At 37.2% G+C, this 18767-nt stretch overlaps 1 long non-coding RNA gene across 2 annotated transcripts in view; it reads left to right on the forward strand.

The window, feature by feature from the left end:
- LOC131752209 (uncharacterized) overlaps window positions 1–18767 on the forward strand; it is a 155409-nt gene that overhangs the window by 120706 nt on the left and 15936 nt on the right. The window lies entirely within an intron of this gene.

Consider the following 18767-nt stretch of genomic DNA (forward strand, 5'->3'; position numbering starts at 1 on the left):
ATATCCTTAAAGTCATAAGGCCACCTGAACTACAAATCCAATGAGGAGTGCCACTTTCTCTTTCTAAAGGTGTGTCAGCTAAGCTCAAGTCACAAAGAGAAAATAAGACTTTTGCTTTGTAAAGTATCAGCATAATTGCTTTGGTGTTTTCAAAGGCATTAGAAAAGTTTTCAACTATTTTAGGATGTTCTGACTTTGTCAGGAACATTTTGCTATTGAGTATTTGATAGGAAACCTTGTCTGTATATTTTATAACTTTTTGTACTTAACTCATAAAAATGACATGGGTATTCTCCTAAGTCCGAGACACCTCATTAGGATTTTATTAATGAGCCTTTTAAAGACACTCCCTCCCTAAAAAGGAAATTATATTTTATTCAGAATAAATGGAGCTACACACTTATAGATCTGAGTTGATTTAAGGCTCTAAAGCAAAGAAGATTAAGCAGATTTCAAATTTGGAGCAATATACTATCACAGCCCCAGAATAAGAATATTACATCTAATTTGATTATAGTATCACAACATGTAATGCTACACATATTTTCAGGGTGAAGTAAATTTTATTCCAGAAATCTGGTTCATTACTGAGCTGCAGTGTAATGCATAACTAAAATAGGTTAGGGAAAAAGTTTCACTAAAATTTATTTTAATTCCTTTTCGTGCATATTTCATCACTGACATTATTGTATTAAAACAAACCACAGTATTGCTGTTAATGAGAGACACAAAACAGCTTGTCTGACATTTGATTCCTATACAAACTTTGAGGTCAAAAACTATTTTTTGCAAATGTATTAACTTTAGTGGATATTGAATACTTGAGCTAGGCTTTTGATCTGAAAGTATTCTGAAAAGCCTTTATGATGGGTAATATGTGTATTGTTACATTAGAACACTCAGGAAACCAACTGAACATATTGTTGGCCAAAAAATTTGTTCGAGTTTTTTGTAACATCTTATGGAAAAGCCCGAACAAATTTTTTGGACAACCCAAATACAATTGACAGTGCTATAATCAAAGAAGGAGAAAAGATCCCCAACCATTTAAGTAATTTATTTCCTTAAAAATGTGGACAGAAAACTTTACAAAATAAACTCTCCAAAGTTAACAGACCATGATCATAACTGTCATTTATTTCTGACTTGTATGAGGAAATAAGTAAAAACTACATTCAAAAGAATATGTGAACCTAAATTCTGATGAGCAAGTTTCACAGTAGATAATTTTCCAGCTTTTGGGTTTCTGCCATCAAAATAGAGTTAATAATTAGAATCAGAGGCCATGAATCACCAAGAAAAATCAATGGACAGCTTCCAGAGAGAGAGAGAGAAGAACACATACGGCTATAGACATCTGGTCTAGAAACAATGGAATGTGTGGCAAGATGTTTGCAGCAGCAAATAAGGGCTATTAAAGGGCGGTTGTGATTTTTGTTTTAATTAGTTTACTAAAATCAGTAGTGGGGATAATTATTATTTAAGTTTAAGCTTTGCTACCATTATACTAACTTCATTAGTTCTATTAAAATATTTCTGCTGAAGCATGGAGGTTCCTCAAAAAATTAAACATACAATTACCATTGATCCAGCAATTCTACTTCTGGGTATACACACTAAAGAATGGAAAGCAGAGACTCAAACAGCTATTTGTACACCAATGTTCATTGCAGCATATAATAACCAAAGGTGAAAACAACTCAAATATTCATCAGCGGATGAATGAATAAACAGAATGTGGTATATACATACAATTAAATATTATTTAGCCTTTAAAAGGAATGAAATTCTGATACATGCTACAGTATGGATAAAACTTGAAGATACTATGCTAAGTGAAATAAGCCACACAAAAATGGAGAGAAATTGTATAATTTCACTTATAAGTGGTACCTAGAATGGTTAAATTCAGAGAGACAGAAGGTAGAGTAGTGGTTACCAGGGAGCTGGAGGGAGGGAGGAATGGGGAATTATTGTTTAATAAAATCAATTTCAGTTTGGGTTGATGAAGAAGTTTTGAAGATGGATAGTGGTGATGATTGCCCAGCAATAGGAATAGCAATAGGAATTAATGCACTTAATGCCACTGAACTGTACATTTAAAAATGGTAAATTTTATTTTACCAAAATAAAAAATAAGAAAAAAATATTCACTAACAAAATATCAGAAAGAGAAATTAAAGAAACAATCCCATTTGCCATCACATCAAAAAGAATAAAATACTTAGGAATAAACCTACCTAAGGAGGCAAAAGACCTGTACTCTGAAAACTATAAGATGCTGATGAAAGAAATCGAAGATGACACAAACAGATGGAAAGATGTACCATATTCTTGGATTGGAAGAATCAATACTGTCAAAGTGACTATACAACCCAAGGCAATCTACAGATTCAGTGCAATCCCTGTCAAATTACCAATGGCATTTTTCACAGAACTAGAACAAAAAATTTTCAAACTGGTATGGAAACACAAAAGACCCCAAATAGCTAAAGCAATCCTGAGAAAGAAAAATGGAGCTGGAGGAATTGGGCTCTCTGACTTCAGACTATACTACAAAGCTACAGTCATCAAAACAGTATGGTACTGGCACAAAGAGATTTATAGATCAATGGAACAGGATAGAAAGTCCACAAATAAACCCATGCACTTATGGTCAATTAATTTATGACAGTGGAGGCAAGAATATACAATGGAGGAAAGACAGTCTCTTCAATAAGTGGTGCTGGGAAAACTGGACAGCTACATGAAAAAGAATGAAACTAGAACATTCTCTAACACCATACACAAAAATAAACACAAAATGGGTTAAAGACCTAAATGTAAGACTGGATACTATAAACTCTTAGAGGAAAACATAGGCAGAACACTCTAACATAAATCTCAGCAATATCTTTTTTTGATCCATCTCCTAGAGTAATAAAAATAAAAACACAAATAAACAAATGGAACCTAATGAAACTCAAAAGCTTTTGCACAGCAAAGGAAACCATAAACAAAATGAAAAGACAACCCACAGAATGGGAGAAAATGTTTGCAAATGATGCAACCGACAGGGGTTAATCTCCAAAATTTAAACAGCTCATGCAGCTCAACATAAAAGAAACAAGCACCCAACCAAAAAATGGGCAGAAGATCTAAATAGACATTTCTCCAAAGAAGACATACAGATCTTCTGTATGACATGTCTATTTAGATCTTCCAAGAGGCACATGAAAAGATGCTCAGCATTGCTAATTATTAGGGAAATGCAAATCAAAACTACAATGAGATATCAACTCACACCAGTCAGAATGGCCATCAACAAAAAATCTACAAACAATAAATGCTGGAGAGGATGTGGAGAAAAGGGGGTGCTCCTACACTGTTGGTGGGAATGTAAATTGGTACAGCCACTATGGAAAATAGCATGCAGGTTCCTTAAAAAACTAAAAATAGAACTACCACATGATCCAGCAATCCCACTCCTGGGCATATATCTGGAGAAAACCATAGTTCGAAGGATACATGCACCCCAATGTTCATTGCAGCACTGTTTCCAATAGCCAAGACATGGAAGAAGCAACCTAAATGTCCATCAACAGATGAATGGATAAAGAAGATGTGGTACATATATACAATGGAATATTACTCAGCCATTAACAAGAATGAAATAATGCCATTTGCAGCAACATGGATGGACCTGGAGATTATCATACTAAGTGAAGTAAGACAGAAAGACAGGTATCATACAATATCACTAATATGCAGAATATAAAAATAATGATACAAATGAACTTATTTACAAAACAGAAACAGACTCACAGACTTGGAAAACAAACTTATAGTTGCCAAAGGGGAAAGGTGTCGGGGAGGGATAACTTGGGAGTTTGGGGTTGGCATATACACACTATTATATTTAAAACAGACAACCAACAAAGACCCACACTGTTCAGCACAGGGAACTCTGCTCAATATTCTGTAATAACCTAAATGGGAAAAGAATTTGAAAAAGAATACACATATATGTATAACTGAATCACTTTGCTGTACACCTGAAACTAACAGAACATTGTTAATCAACTATACTCCAATATAAAATAAAAATTAAAAAATTCACATTGAATTAAAAAAATTATGTCATATTCAAGCATCTTACACAGTGTGGTAGACCCCTGACATTTACAAAGATATTTGGGGACTTTTGTGAATCTCCAGTTTTATATATTAGGGAATGTTTGTTCTGACTTTATTCGGACTTCTAGCTTTCTCCCTAGTTACTTTTGCATTGATAGTTCTTTCTGGTACATAGCCTCCTAACACCGAGGAAACAAATTCAACTTTCATTGACCTTTCTTCCCCATGGTGTGCAACTATTGCATTGGTTGGGAGATGAAATGGTTTCTCCCTAAAATAGTTTTCTTTTGTTCTTTGTAGAAGGTTTTGTGAATTCTTTCATGTTACACATCTGATCCAGAAACATTATTTCCCCAAATTACTTTGCTTCCTATTTATTTCTGTCAACAGCCTTAGCAGTTGGTCGTCTTTTTTGAGTCATTTTCTTCATAAACCTTCATGACAGTTACTGTTGAAAATAAGTAAAAAACAAAGCTGAACAGTAATGAGGTGCTAGATGGTGAGATGAATACTGGACAATCAGGTAGGTCCATTCACTGGTTAAGTGATGCATCTTAAAAGTATCTGTGATTCCAGTCCTTGCTTCAAAAAAACTACAAATCATTACTAAAATGGGTTCATATTTGCAAAGTCCTAAGAACAATGCCTCCTGTATAGTCAACATTATATAATTTTTAAATTAGAAAAATACACATTATAGGTCTTTGACATGTCAAAATCAACATATAAAGATAATCAGAGCTGAAAAATACCAAAGCTCAGTCTATTGCAGGACAGGCAAGGAGGAGCCACATCACTAAGAGCAGGTTAGAAGGTCTTCCTGACCAGAAATTCAAGGGCTAGAGGTAGTACAAAAGGAGGAAGTACAACACAAAGGGCAAGACTCTGAGGTCAGGTTTCTGATTGACCCATGAGGTAGATTAACTCTTCTTATGATTAATATCTTTCAGGTTCCATGGTACCCATACTGAGAAACCTGGTTTCAAACAAGTCTGGTTGAGTTAGTTGTATAAGATTCTAGGGGGTGTTGCTAGATTCATTCAGTAGATGCCTTAAGCATATGTACATACTTGAAATTCAGTGGATTTCTTAGAGGTTATCTGAGAACAGTAAAAATCATTAACATTCAGTCTATGATTGCTGAGGATCTATGCATTTTTTCAGTAACAATAATGATAGGGTAACAGTGGAGAGTTGGTCTGTAGATGCTCTAAAAACCATATGAGGGGTTATTTTTAGAAGCTTTCCAAGGAGTTTCCGAAATCAGTTCTATCTTTTGACGGGTTCTTATAATTAAAAAGTTCCCTGGTAAGATAAGCCATGAAATCTTAGGAAGAGTAGAATCTACTAAGTGGACAAAAACTATTTAATTATAATGGTAACAGTGTTGTGAAGGTTTAGTGCTCTTTCCCTAAGCTGGAGTGCCACACATAAACTTCTGGTGTTTTGTCCTGTATTGTACAGTAATTTTTGTTGTGTGTTGACATTCCTTGGCTTCACTTCAGCTCCCTGCACTAGCAGTGCCTGTCTAGAATAGATATTCCGTAAATACTAGTTGAATGAACAGACTGGCAAGAAAGATGGTACCAGTTTCCTAATCTTTACTCAACTCTAAATAGTAGGAGCTGACCTCTTTGTTCCTCTCAGACTGGCACCAAAAAAACTGTATTCTTTGTTTTTTCTCTGGATAGTATGACCTTTTCAGAGAAGGAGGTCTCCACAATTAGACAAGCCACAAAATATAAACTGATTTAAACTGGAGATTTAGGGAAAAAGACCACCAAGAGTTGAAAAGTTTAAATATTTATCAGGAAAGGTAAGCTGTGTCTTATAGAAGAAAGCCTTCCATGGAAACAGAAAAGGAATATACTGTCTTGCCAGCTTTTAATTCTTGGGAGGATAAATTTTAAAAATATATTATCCTTAGGAAAATAATGAGCACAACTGTAGAGATGAAAACATTTTCATCTTCATTTTATTAATTTACTTAAAAAATTTTAAGAGAGTGAATTAAGACATTATTTTCCCATTAAAGAATGTTTCCATTTTAAGCTTGGAGAAATATCAGGTTTTTCTTGCCACATGGTAAGTGATTCTTATAGTTACAGCCATTAGAAATTCCCCATCATTCCTGAGTAGGTAATTATTACTTGAAATAGCTCTTTCAGAGTGATTATTATGAAATGTACCTATCTTCTGTTGATGTGCTGCTTTATCTCGTGTTAAAAGATCCTTAGGAACCTTTCTATCATTAATGAACAAATTTCATTTTACAGATACATCCATTAGTTGCCAAGAATAATTCTGATCTGATTAAAGGATAACCATGTAAGACCACTAATTCACATACTAAATGCTTAGGATTGTACATTGTTAAAGACCTTACATCTCCAGACCCATTATCTTTTTTCTCTTGGTAGAAGACAATACATGAGAGCCTTAAATAGTGGATGGATCCATCTGTCTAGACCATAGGAAAAGAGGGCTAGTAAAACTAAGTATACAGTTTGAGGAATCCTTCCACTCAAGGATCAATGTAGATATTATGAAATAACAAAATACCACAAATCTCTTTGAGATGGAAGGAAGCTCATTAAAAAGGAAAACATTTGGGACCTCCCTGGAGGTCCAGTGGTTAAGACTCCGTGCTTCCACTAAAAGAGGACACGGTTCAATCCCTGGTCGGGGGAACTAAGATCCCACATGCTGCGCAGCGCAGCCAGAAAACAAACATACAAAAATAAAATAAAACAAAACACCCATTCTTGGATGATTATGATCTCAAATGAGTTATTTAAGGAAACAAACATGACAAAATATTTCTTATATCTATGAAGTGTTTCTCAGAAGGATGAAAGTTGTTATAATTTTCATAATAGTTATTTTCTATGTCATTATGATCATAAATAGAATTTATGTTTGCATGAGGGTCAATAAATACTGGAGAGGCAGGCTGACTTTAAGGAAAATATATGTGTAATTGCAAACCCCTTGAAAGCAGAGACCCAATTCATCTCACTCCCTATCCTCAGAGCCTGAAGTTCATCCTGATAAATGTTAATCAATAAATACTTGCAGAATGAATAACAAATTAATACATATCAAGTTTTCTGATCTCACTGGAGAATCTTAGTGGAGAATCCACAACCTACAAATATACTGAATTCCAAAAGAATTTTGAGGCATATTGTTTGCAACTTAAAATATATTTCTCCACAGAAAAAGCTATTATGGATGGTACAGTGGTTGGCAGGCCAGCTCATGAAAGTCACTTAATCTACAATGTAGCAGAAACATTATACATTTGAAATGAACAAGTAGCAGGAAAAAAAAATACTGCAGCAATAAAACCAAGATAGAAATAATAAAATTGAATAAAACCTTAAAATTTTCTTGTCCCTCAGTGCTTGAAGAGAAGCAGATTTAAGTATGAGAAGAAGAGATGTATGGAAACTGTCATGGAGAGGCTTGTATTCTCGAGGAATTTAGAAGCTGATGGCTTTTTTAAAATTATGTAGAATTCCCCTTCTAAACATAATTCTGCTTATCCATGATAAAAGTCTTTGAATAACACTATTTTAACTCTTACCAGCTAAGATGAAACTGCCTTTTAAAATTCAAAAATAGAATGGTGAAAAGAGGAAAAGAAACAAACATGTAAAGAAAAATCAAGTAAACGGAACAGCAACAACAGATATGAGAATATGGTAATATGAATTAATGTAGTACCTCTGTGCTCAGGTACTGAGAATAAAAAACAAATGCATGAAACACAGTCCCTGCCCTCAAGAAACTTCAAGCGTAGTAAGGTGAGTCAAACTCATAAGCAACCAAGTGCAACAGTTGTGATAAAGACTGTGAAAAGGTAACTAGGCTATGTGGAGCCAAAAAAAAAAAAAAAAAAAGGTGGCCAGAGCCTCCCAAAGGGTTCCTCAAAGACTTGTGGTGAATCCTGAAGGAGGAGCAGGTGTTTCACAGGCAGAAGGAGAGAGCCAGAACAATCCAGGTTCTGGGAACACTGTGAGCAAATGAAAGTGCACTGAGTACAGAGGCTGAGAGGAGAGAAGGAATGTGCCAGGAGACAGAAATGGAGGGCGGGGAGCCAGGTGGGACTGTGGTCCCCATGTGAAGCAGCCTGCCTTATCCTACAGATGACTGGAGATCTGAGGAGGGATTTAAACAGGGGAATAACATCATCAAATGGGCATTTTGTTTATTTTTTTAAATTAAAAAGTTTATTTATTATTATTATTTTTTGGCTGTGCTGGGTCTTCGTTGCTGCTTGCAGGCTTTCTCTAGTTGCGGCGAGTGGGGGCTACTCTTCGTTGTGGTGCACGGGCTTCTCATTGCAGTGGCTTCTCTTGTTGCGGAGCATGGGCTCTAGGCGCATGGGCTTCAGTAGTTGCAGCACGCGGGCTCAGTAGTTGTGGCTTGCGGTCCATAGAGCACAGTCTCAGTAGTTGTGGTGCACAGGCTTAGTTGCTCTGCGGCATGTGGGATCTTCCTGGACCAGGGCTCGAACCCATGTCCCCTGAATTGGCAGGCAGATTGTTAACCACTGTGGCACCAGGGAAGTCCTCAAATGGACATTTTAGAAAGATCACTCTGGCAGCATTATGGAGGATAGATTGGAGGTATGAAATACTGGTGGCAGGGAAACCTGATAGAAAACTGCAAGAGAATGAAACCTGGGAGTAAATAGCAGGGCTAATTATAGAGAGAGTTTGGAGAGCCATTTGGTCTGCTCTCATCCTCCTGAGGGCCTCAAATTCAGACACTTGATGGTGTCTCCTAATGAGGTTATCCACACTGTCGTTGAGACTCATTTTCAGGATGGAACATTTAAAATACAAATTTGGCTACAAATTTTGTAACCTCATTTTAACACATTTAAAAATTTTAACATACCGGGATGCTCAATAAATGGAAGGGTTCTGAGTCCCTCTCCATCTTGGAGAAGCCTGCTAAGTTGCTGTGTGTGGTTTGTGCACAGTCTTCTTGGTGATAAAGAATGGAAGGGATAGAGAAGAGATGCAAACTAGGAAGTTCCCATAACCAGCACCAATTTAGCTTTGTTGCAGTGGGGAGAGGAAAGTGTACATCCCTTTACTCACGAGTTGATGTTTGCAAGTTGGTTGTTCATAGCTGGGAAGTGTCTGAACTGCTGTTAAATAATTCTTTCTCTATCTACTTACAATATAGATGGATGTCCTGGATTTGAAATATTTACTAAAAGGTATTATGCTTCTCTAAATTACTTTCCATTTTCCTGACCTAGAAGACTGACTTTGAGAAATGACCCAGTTAATTGTTTTTAGACTAAATTATTGAAAGTGACTTATTTCTCTTATATTTATGTCTCTGGTTCTATGCCTTTTTAATGCTCTACAAAAAAACATTATAACCTTCTGACAAAAAAATTTTAAAAGCATTTTGTAGTTGTTCAACATAACGAATGAAATTTTCTTTTAATTTTTGCTTTCTAAACATATTTGATTAGCTATTGTTGAAAGGAAGACTAGACATGGGCAAAATTAGTTAGGGGCTATTTATTTCTAGGTAATTATAGCACAATCACTCTGATGAAAAAATGTAAATATCAATAGTAGATTTAAAGAGTTGCATTTCAAAGTTTTTAAAAAATATTCATTCACTAAATGCAGTTGGTTATTAGCACATTGCTAAATGATTAAAATATACCTAAATTTAATGTTATCTGTCATTCACAAAAGGCCTATAAATCTAATATCTACAAAAATAAAAATATACCTTCAGAACAAAGTGGCATGGTTTTAAGGCCAAACTTGAGGGAAATAAAATATCACAATTTAGTCTTATATAAATTCAGCTTCTAAATAAATCTAATTTATGCCTTCTGAGCTCAGTTGTCCTTGACACATAGAAAACATATCTCTTTTCAGAAAAAAAATACTTCTTCCTTCTAATGTATGATCTTTATCCATGTGGGAGAAAGTGATAAAAATAATAGAAGTATTACAGTATTAAGATGAGGGGAGAGGATCTTCATATTGTTTTTTTTAAAATAAATTTTATTTATTTATTTTTGGCTGCATTGGATCTTCGTTGCTGTGCACGGGCTTTCTCTAGTTGCTGTGAGCAGGGGCTACTCTTCGTTGCAGTGCACGGGCTTCTCATTGTGGTAGCTTCTCTTGTTGTGGAGCACAGGCTCTAGGCACACAGGCTTCAGTATTTGTGGTGCACGGGCTTAGTTGCTCCGCGGCATGTGGGATCTTCCCGGACCAGGGCTCGAACCCGTGTCCCCTGCATTGGCAGGCAGATTCTTAACTACTATGCTACCAGGAAAGTCCCTTCATATTTTTAAAGTGAGCCATTTCACAACAAGCCAAGGACACAGACAAGCTCTTTGTCTTTTGAAACATTTGACTTTATTTCCAATGCTCTAAGCCTCTGGATAAGGATCACTTCTTTCCTCCTCCTCTGCTTCTCCATTGGACATCCTCTAGGTAGCTTGGGTACTGAGGGGACCAAGCAAAAGAGGCCACGGACTATACGCTAATTAGTTGTTTAGGTCTGACACAATTAGTAGTTTAGATCTAAGGATCTTCAAGTAATCATTTTCCTTTCTTATTGCAGGATCAAGCCGAGTAAGACTCTGATAGTTGATATTGAAACATAATTATATTATGCAGAGATAAAGTTGTACACAAATATTTATTGACAGAATGCATTAATAACCCCAAGATCCTTCTATCAATATTTGAATTGGTATTGATCAGTAGTAATTTTTAGCACACTTTAAAGAGTTTAAACTATTTCCCTCATCAGGTTAGTTTCTTCTTTTTTTTTTTTCATGTTAGTTTCTTGATCTAGAATTCCTGTATGAAAGTTGCCCTAGGAATGGTCATCTATGAAGCATAGAACTCCCCATGAAGGAAATTCTGGTCCTCTTTTATGTTTAAATATGTTCTCTTCACCTGACATTTCTAGGGCAGGGCGGGAATTGTTACTCTCAGGTATGCTGCCTTACTTAGCTTTTGGCATTTTTTTGCCGAGACACACTCATAGCTCCCTTAACAGGAACAATGAAGTGATTAGTTATAGTATCCCACTCCTCTCTAACGTGTGACTCAAATTTTGTGGCATAAATTTTCAAGCAGTAGTTTCATTTTTTTCCTCTGCTGTTATTTAAAAAATTGGGGTCAACATTACTTGTTATTCAAGTTAGAGAAAAAAACCAGAAAGGTCTTACCTGAAGAACAATTCAAATAGAATCTCTTAATATATTGCCTCTACTTTTGCAACAGACTCAAAAAATCAGTCTCTACAATGGTTGCAGTGAAGCAAGCAGTCTCCTGAGTATAGAAGCAGTATAATACTGCTTCTATCAGCTGACCTTCCTTCTTTTACTTCTTTCATATGATAGTGATTGACTAGAACCTGACAAGAGGAAGTTGTGGTTTTATGATGATCATTCTGCAAGTATATCTTAAACATCTGTCCATCATGGTGGGAAGGACTAACTTACTTTTGGGTATTCAACTCACTGGGTATTTTAAACGTCAGCTTACTCTTAACACAAAAGTACAGAGGCAGGGACTTCCCTGGTGGCACAGTGGTTAAGAAGCTACCTGCCGGGCTTCCTTGGTGGAGCAGTGGTTGAGAGTCTGCCTGCTGATGCAGGGGACACGGGTTCGTGCCCCGGTCCAGGAAGATCCCACATGCTGCGGAGCGGCTGGGCCCGTGAGCCATGGCCGCTGAGCCTGTGTGTCCGGAGCCTGTGCTCTGCAAAGTGAGAGGCCACAGCAGTAAGAGGCCCGTGTACCACAAAAAAAAAAAAAAAAAAAAAAAAAAAAGAAGCTACCTGCCAACGTAGGGGACACGGGTTCGATCCCTGGTCCAGGAAGATCCCACACACTGCGGAGCAACTAAGCCCACGCACCACAACTACTGAGCCTGCGCTCTAGAACCTGCCAGCCACAGCTACTGAGCCCGTGTACCACAACTACTGAAGCCCGCACGCCTAGAGCCCATGCTCTGCAACAAGAGAAGCCACTGCAATGAGAAGCCCGCGCACCACAACGAAGAGTAGCCCCCACTTGCTGCAACTAGAGAAAGCCTGCACGCAGCAATGAAGACCCAATGCAGCCAAAAATAAAATTAATAAATTTATTTTTTTAAAAAAAGTACAGAGGCTAACGTGACAAAAGTAGTTCCGAGTTTTAAGATTTATCTCATGAGTCACATTCACGGCCTCAGCCCACCTTTACAGCAAAAAAATCTGATACTAAGTATGGATTCTAGATTCTGAAGCCTACGAATTGTGAATAAAATCTGAACTATGGAAAACAGAACAACTTTCTAAAATGTTGCTATTTACCAGAGACATTTGCACTCAGACCTTTCCTCTAATTAGATCCTTTCTTGTGTTCTAGCAGTTCCCCAGTGTTATGGCTGGGAGGAAGCCAATTTCAAGGATCGATTGCACAAAGAACTATTTACTGAGACGTACGCAGTGCTTTCGCTATGAAATAAACAGCAGTTACATGACTTTACTAAAGGTTTTGACAGTAAGAAATGAGATTTACTTGTCTTTAGCACTCTCATTATGGAATGCAGTGGCAATACCTTTGCTATTTATTATAGTGAAATTCCTCCCATCGTTTTGGGAACCCATAATATTCTTAATTTAGTCTCACATTTCACCTTTACATATATGCTTTTATATTGTCTTCCAAAAGGTGAAAATCTATTACCTTATATGTTTTAAAAATGATGCACAAGTCTCCTATATTTTACCAATGACAGTGTAATTCTCTCTGTCTGCCAGGTTGCAGTTATTTTGACTCTTTCCCCTACTTCACAAAATTCTGGCAGCTTGTCTTTGACTAATTTCCTCAAATATAGATCCTACTTTAGGTCTTTCATCATCTTACCTCTCCCAGGGCAGTCATTCTCAAACTTCACTGTGCATATTAAAAAATACACAGGAAACTCATAACATTCAGATTCTTGATCCCAGTCTTAGATGACACTCAGCAAGTCTTAGGAAAGGCACAGGAAACTGGATTTTAATAAATCACTTAAATGTAATCCATTGCCCAGATTGAGAAATTTTATTCTACAGTCTTCTTATCTATTTTGTGTCTTATAAACCATTTCTAAATAAGAATCCTAAAGATTGTATCATGTTTGTTCACCTACTTATGCCTTCAACTATTTATTGAGCACCCAATGTGTGTTAAGTACTGTTTGAGGTATTGGGTTTATAGTACTGACCAAAACAAACATCACTGACCTCATGGAATTCAGTTTTTGTTTCCCCACATTTAAGAAGGATCCTCTATAATGTCATGTTTGATTCAAACTTCCTGAAGCTGAAGATCCTAGTTGATCATATCTCATAAGTATCATTCAAAAAAGATGCTCCCCTCTAGTCAGGTTTTTCCTCTTCCTCTTCCTCTTCCTCAGCCTTACTGTCTCCATAGCAACTCAATCCACTTCTGGTTGTCGGTCCTATTATTCTCCATCGGGAATATTGTGCAGTGTTGTGGACAGGGCATAGAGATGGGAAAGGAAGTTTCATTCATTCATTCAACACATACTGAGAGCCAAGCACTGTTCTAGATATGAGAGGATTCAGCAGTGAACAAGTGAAGATAAGCATACAAACAAAAAAACAAAAAGAAATATCAGGTAAATTCCATGCAGGGTATGATGGCAGTGACCTAGCAACTACTTTATATTGGGTAAAGAATATATATATTGGGTAAAGAATATAGTGACATTTCGGCTGAGAGCTGAATGACAAAGGTAAGTGGCCATGCAAAGTTTAGGGAGAAAAACATCACAGGCAGAAGGAAGAGCTAGTGCTAAGGCTTTCAGGCGAAAACGTGAGTTAGAAGATTATAAGGAAGGCCAGTTTGGCTGGTACACAGTAGAAGATAAAGTGGTAAAGGCTGGGGTCAAAGAGGTTCACATGAGCCAGATGACATAGGGGCAGAAGTAGGGGCCATGATGTGATTTGTTTCCACAAAGCTCTCTTCTGGTGTTGTGTGGGAACTGGATTGTGGAGAGGCAAGAGAGACCAAATAGGAACTACTGTAGTAGTTCAGGGCTCAGTTGATGATGCTGTTTGGATAGGCAGTAGCACAAATGGACAGAGTGGGCATATGCTCTGGAAGTAGCGTCAAGGTGCCTGGGGATGTATTAGATGCGGCGGTGCAAGGCAGGACTCAAAGAAACTTCCTGGATTTTCTTCACTTGAGCAACTGGCTGGCTGTTCATATCAATTACTGATGCAGAGAAGACTGTAGAGGGAGCAGGTTCTGGGTGAGGAGGATGATAATCAAAAGTCCAGATAGTGGGTGATGTAGCTGAAAAATAGGCTACTGTGGCCAGACCACAAAAGGCTTATGGTAAGAGCTAAGAAATTTGAATTCTTTCTGAATTGTGACTTAAGAAACATACTATGGCATTGGTGTGTAGGATGGGCTGGAAGGGGTAGAAGTCACATGCCTGCAGTAGGATTTGGGGAGGGATATAAGAGAGAGTCAAAAGACACAAGAATAATTATAAAAGAGCCAAAGAGAGTTAGGAAAAGAGATCAGACAAAATACAGATAGAAAATACAAGTGTTTATTTGAAGATGGAAAGAGTAAGAGTGGAGTAGGATTCACCTTAGAAGGCTCCTTGGTTGGTAGTTTTGAGAAGAGGATGCAGAGGGCAGAAAGCAGAAAGTACAACGAGCTCCTGGGAGAAGGACTGAGCCTGCTCCAAAGGGCTGTGCTTGGGTCCCACAAACAAATTGGCTTGGAGAAGAACCTGGCTTGAAAGAAGAGAGCTGACTTTGTGTTCTACATTTGGTCATTCCCTCCGTTGGTGGCAAGAGAACATGTGTGTGTTTGTGTGAGAAAAGCAACCTCGTCTATATTTTAGTTACCACACATCTTTTCACCATAGAAAAAAATTGGCAACCTTTATTACTATTAGGATCATCTAACAGGCTATCAGATAAAACTTATATATTTGTAGCATTTTCAGAACTTGAAATACTGTTTCATAAAATGGGAAAATTTTACTCACTTTCATGAGTTCTATTGCCAGTGAACAGCGTCCAAAACGGATGTTCGTTAAGAGGATCTTTGTCACATCAAGGGAGAAAACTGTTGCTCTTTATGAGAAACTGTTTCCAGTTTACAGTTAATTTTATTTTTCTGACTGAATTTTCTTTCTCCGATATAACAGGCTAGACCAATAAGAACCCTGCATCTATAACTTAGAAAATCTAGACAGGGAAAATTATCAGAGAGAAAGCAAATGATGACGAAAATCGATATGCTTACTTACTCTGTGCTCCCTTATCCTTCACTTTCCACTTGTCTTCACCAAAACCTCACCATTGGAGCTAAATTAATCACTGGGATAAGATTTATTTTCTAAAGAAACACATTTTGGCTCATTTGTGTCAATTTTGAAAGCAGCTGCTTCTTTCCTATATGAGCCATTCTCTGAATAAGCGATTTGTTTTTGGTTGACAAGCTGAGGGATTTTGCCTTAGTCAATAGTTGGCTTTATCATCAAATAGGAGGCAAATTAGTCACTGCACATGAATTAATATCTTGCAGAACTGGAGTTATTTATGCTCTGAGTGATAAACTTGGGAACTGTCAATCAGCACACTGAAAGAATCTGTAAATGAGATCCATGCGTCACTGTTGGGGATCATGCAGGAATGATGGAGGACAGGATAGCTGTCAGAAGACTGCATTCATTTGCTTGCTTGCTCCTTCCTTCCTCTTTTTCCTTTCTTCCTTCCCTTCTTAACCTTCCATTCCCCTTCCTCTCTTTCCTTCCTTCCATTCTTCCCATGTATTGATGATCTGTTCTGTGCTAAGTGTCAGGGATATCCTTAAGGAGACATGTCCCCCACCTTTAACAATCTAGTGGGGAAAAGGAGACATCAGACATCATTAGAGTATAATGTATTAAATACAAAAATAAATGTCTATAAAAATGTTTTAAAGTACAGAGAAGGAAGACCTTAACTTCTCCTACAGGGGTTAGGAGGGCCTCACTGAGAAAAATAAATATGAATTTGCCAGGTGGACAAGGCAGTATTTTAGGGAGAAGAGAAATACGTATAAAAACCGTGGATTTTGGGGAAAATATGGTCATTGCTATCACAACAGTCACAAAAACAACTAATATGTGTGATGCACTTACTATGTGCCAGGCACCATGTTATAAGCTTTTCATAAAGTTATGCTTTTAATCTTTACAACCGCCCTAAAGGGTAAGTATTATTCCATTTTTCTGATGAGGATATCAGATCCCAGGTGGTTAAGAAATTTGTCCCAAAGAAGAACTGGTATGTTTACGGAGTTGCAACTGCTTCAGTGTGTTGGTGTGTGAAGGATGTGGTGGAAAATGTCAAGAGATGGGGTTCAAAAGATTTCCTGGCGTGTGTGTAATAAACACTAAGCTGTATTACAGAAAAGAGCTCAGGTTTATTCTTAAGCAGAACAAATTTGTCCATCTATTCCTCTGTCTGTGCATCTACTCATTTATTAAATATATATACACAGAGAATTTTAAGCAGCACACAGAAATCATACATTGAGTGAGTAAAAATGAGAGTGAAAGAAGAGAAAAGATGAGGGAGAGGATATAATGGAGTTAGAAATAAGGCTAGCTGAGCAGACATCGGTGAACCTTGGCAGACACTAGAGCTATTTTACATCTCTGTGTGGATGTTAAAAAAACAATTTAGGAGAGAAAGCCAAGCTACCCACTGAGTGAGCCGAAAGGCCAGGATATTTCAAAAGAATGATTTTGGAGTCATTTAATCAGATGGACAGATGGGTGATAGAGGCCATAATGTCCTATTTCTTACAGCATAGTGGGTATGATTTTCGTTTGAAAAGAGTTTTTTTTTTTCTTTTAAAGGAGATATAACCAGATGCCACCTTCACCAATACACAATCTTAATAAAGTACTCATGTAATGCCTGTCTTTAATAATTCTACTGCCTGAATATTTGCCAAGATGACTTATTTGTGACATTTATACCAATCCAAATAAATAAGTTAACTTACTGGTTGGCTTGTTATTTTTAAACACCACCTAACAAATACACTAACTTTGGTTTTAGAATGGTTGACATGTAACCTATCCTTTTGGCAGTGATTAGCTATCAGGGGCAGTTGCCTGTTCAGGCTATTCTGAGTTTGCAAGACTTAAGTTGCATTAGCCAAATAGTTTCTGTTATAAGGTAGTTTTAATTGAGTATATCCAGACATGCTTCTAAGATTGTTTAGAAACAAGTTCAAAAGAAGAGGGTAACACAAACTATGAAAAAATAAAGTGCTGGGTTAAAAGATCATTCTGAGTAACACTAACTCTTGTGTCAGTAATCTATTTCTGTGTAAATATAGGGATAGGGTGAGGAGAGTGGTGTATGTTGAGCTCATGTTTCTTGACCCATAACTAATTCCTGTCCACAGAGGCAAAAGTTAATAAAAGCTGCACGTAATCTGAAAGTGCTTCTGGTAGATACCGCATGAAGTGGTAAATGGCAGGATAGTGTGGTGGCTGTTTGTAGCACAATAGCTAAGTTTAAAGGCCTGCGTAACTACGGCCAATAATTGGTCAGGCATGTGGGTTGTGTATGATTTGGGTGAACGGTCCAGCAGTCTAATAAGTGTATGATTTGGGGGAACAGAGGGGGGTCCTTTCTGAAAATAGAATGAATGATAGAGTCGCACCAGGAGCTATCAACACTATGCCCAGAGTCAATAAACATGTAAAACAAGCTATTGAAGAGGAAAGATCTCAGTTCTGAAAAGTCATTGAATAGCTTTCAGGGCAAAATGTCTTAACCAGGGCTTTTATTGGTTTATATTTTCAATTGGCTGTACAGGATGAGGCCCTGACTGACAAAAGTTGAGGCAGTTAACTGTCTTTTAAGGTGAGCCTCCTGCCTATCAGTTGAGCCTCTATAAATTATTTTCCCCACTCATTTCATACCTATAACTCTGTCTAGAATTTATCCATATTGTTTAGTGAAATCTAATGGCATGGCTCTGGTCATTTTACAGGTTTTATTAGAACTAAGGTTTTCCTGGGGTAATAAAATTGTGTTAAATAAGCTTTAAAAGCTTTAAATTTTACAAGGCCATGGCCTCTTGTTTGCTTTTTGTCATTGTAAGCTTCTCAGCAAATCTTGTCAAGTTAGGTACTAGAAAAGTGAAAAGTAGAATGTGCATTTTCTGTTAAATGTTATTTTTCAGGTAAAATTGGTTTTCAAATCTGCTAGTTGGTGAAAAGAGATCAACTTCTCTCTCAAGTTACAGAAGCAGAAATTCAACTGGTCCTTATTAATGAAAGATGTTCAGTGAAGGTTGAAAGCCCTTCAGATCAATCATATCACACTTTGAGCTCCTCTGGCCTCCATGGTTCTATCATCTGTGCTCATGGCTCACAGGTGTGCAGGACAGCTATGTCCAGGACTAACCAAGGACAAAAATGGTTACTTAACGACCCAGTTGAAATATCCTTTCTATGGAAGGTTAAAAATCCCAGAAAGTCTGTGGGACTGGGTTTTGGAGTATAGCTATGAGTAAAATATTCTCTAGATTTTCCCAATGTATTGTGATTCAATTTATCAGATA

This window comes from Kogia breviceps, chromosome 3 (assembly GCF_026419965.1).
Source record: "Kogia breviceps isolate mKogBre1 chromosome 3, mKogBre1 haplotype 1, whole genome shotgun sequence".
Taxonomy (NCBI): Eukaryota; Metazoa; Chordata; class Mammalia; order Artiodactyla; family Physeteridae; genus Kogia; species Kogia breviceps.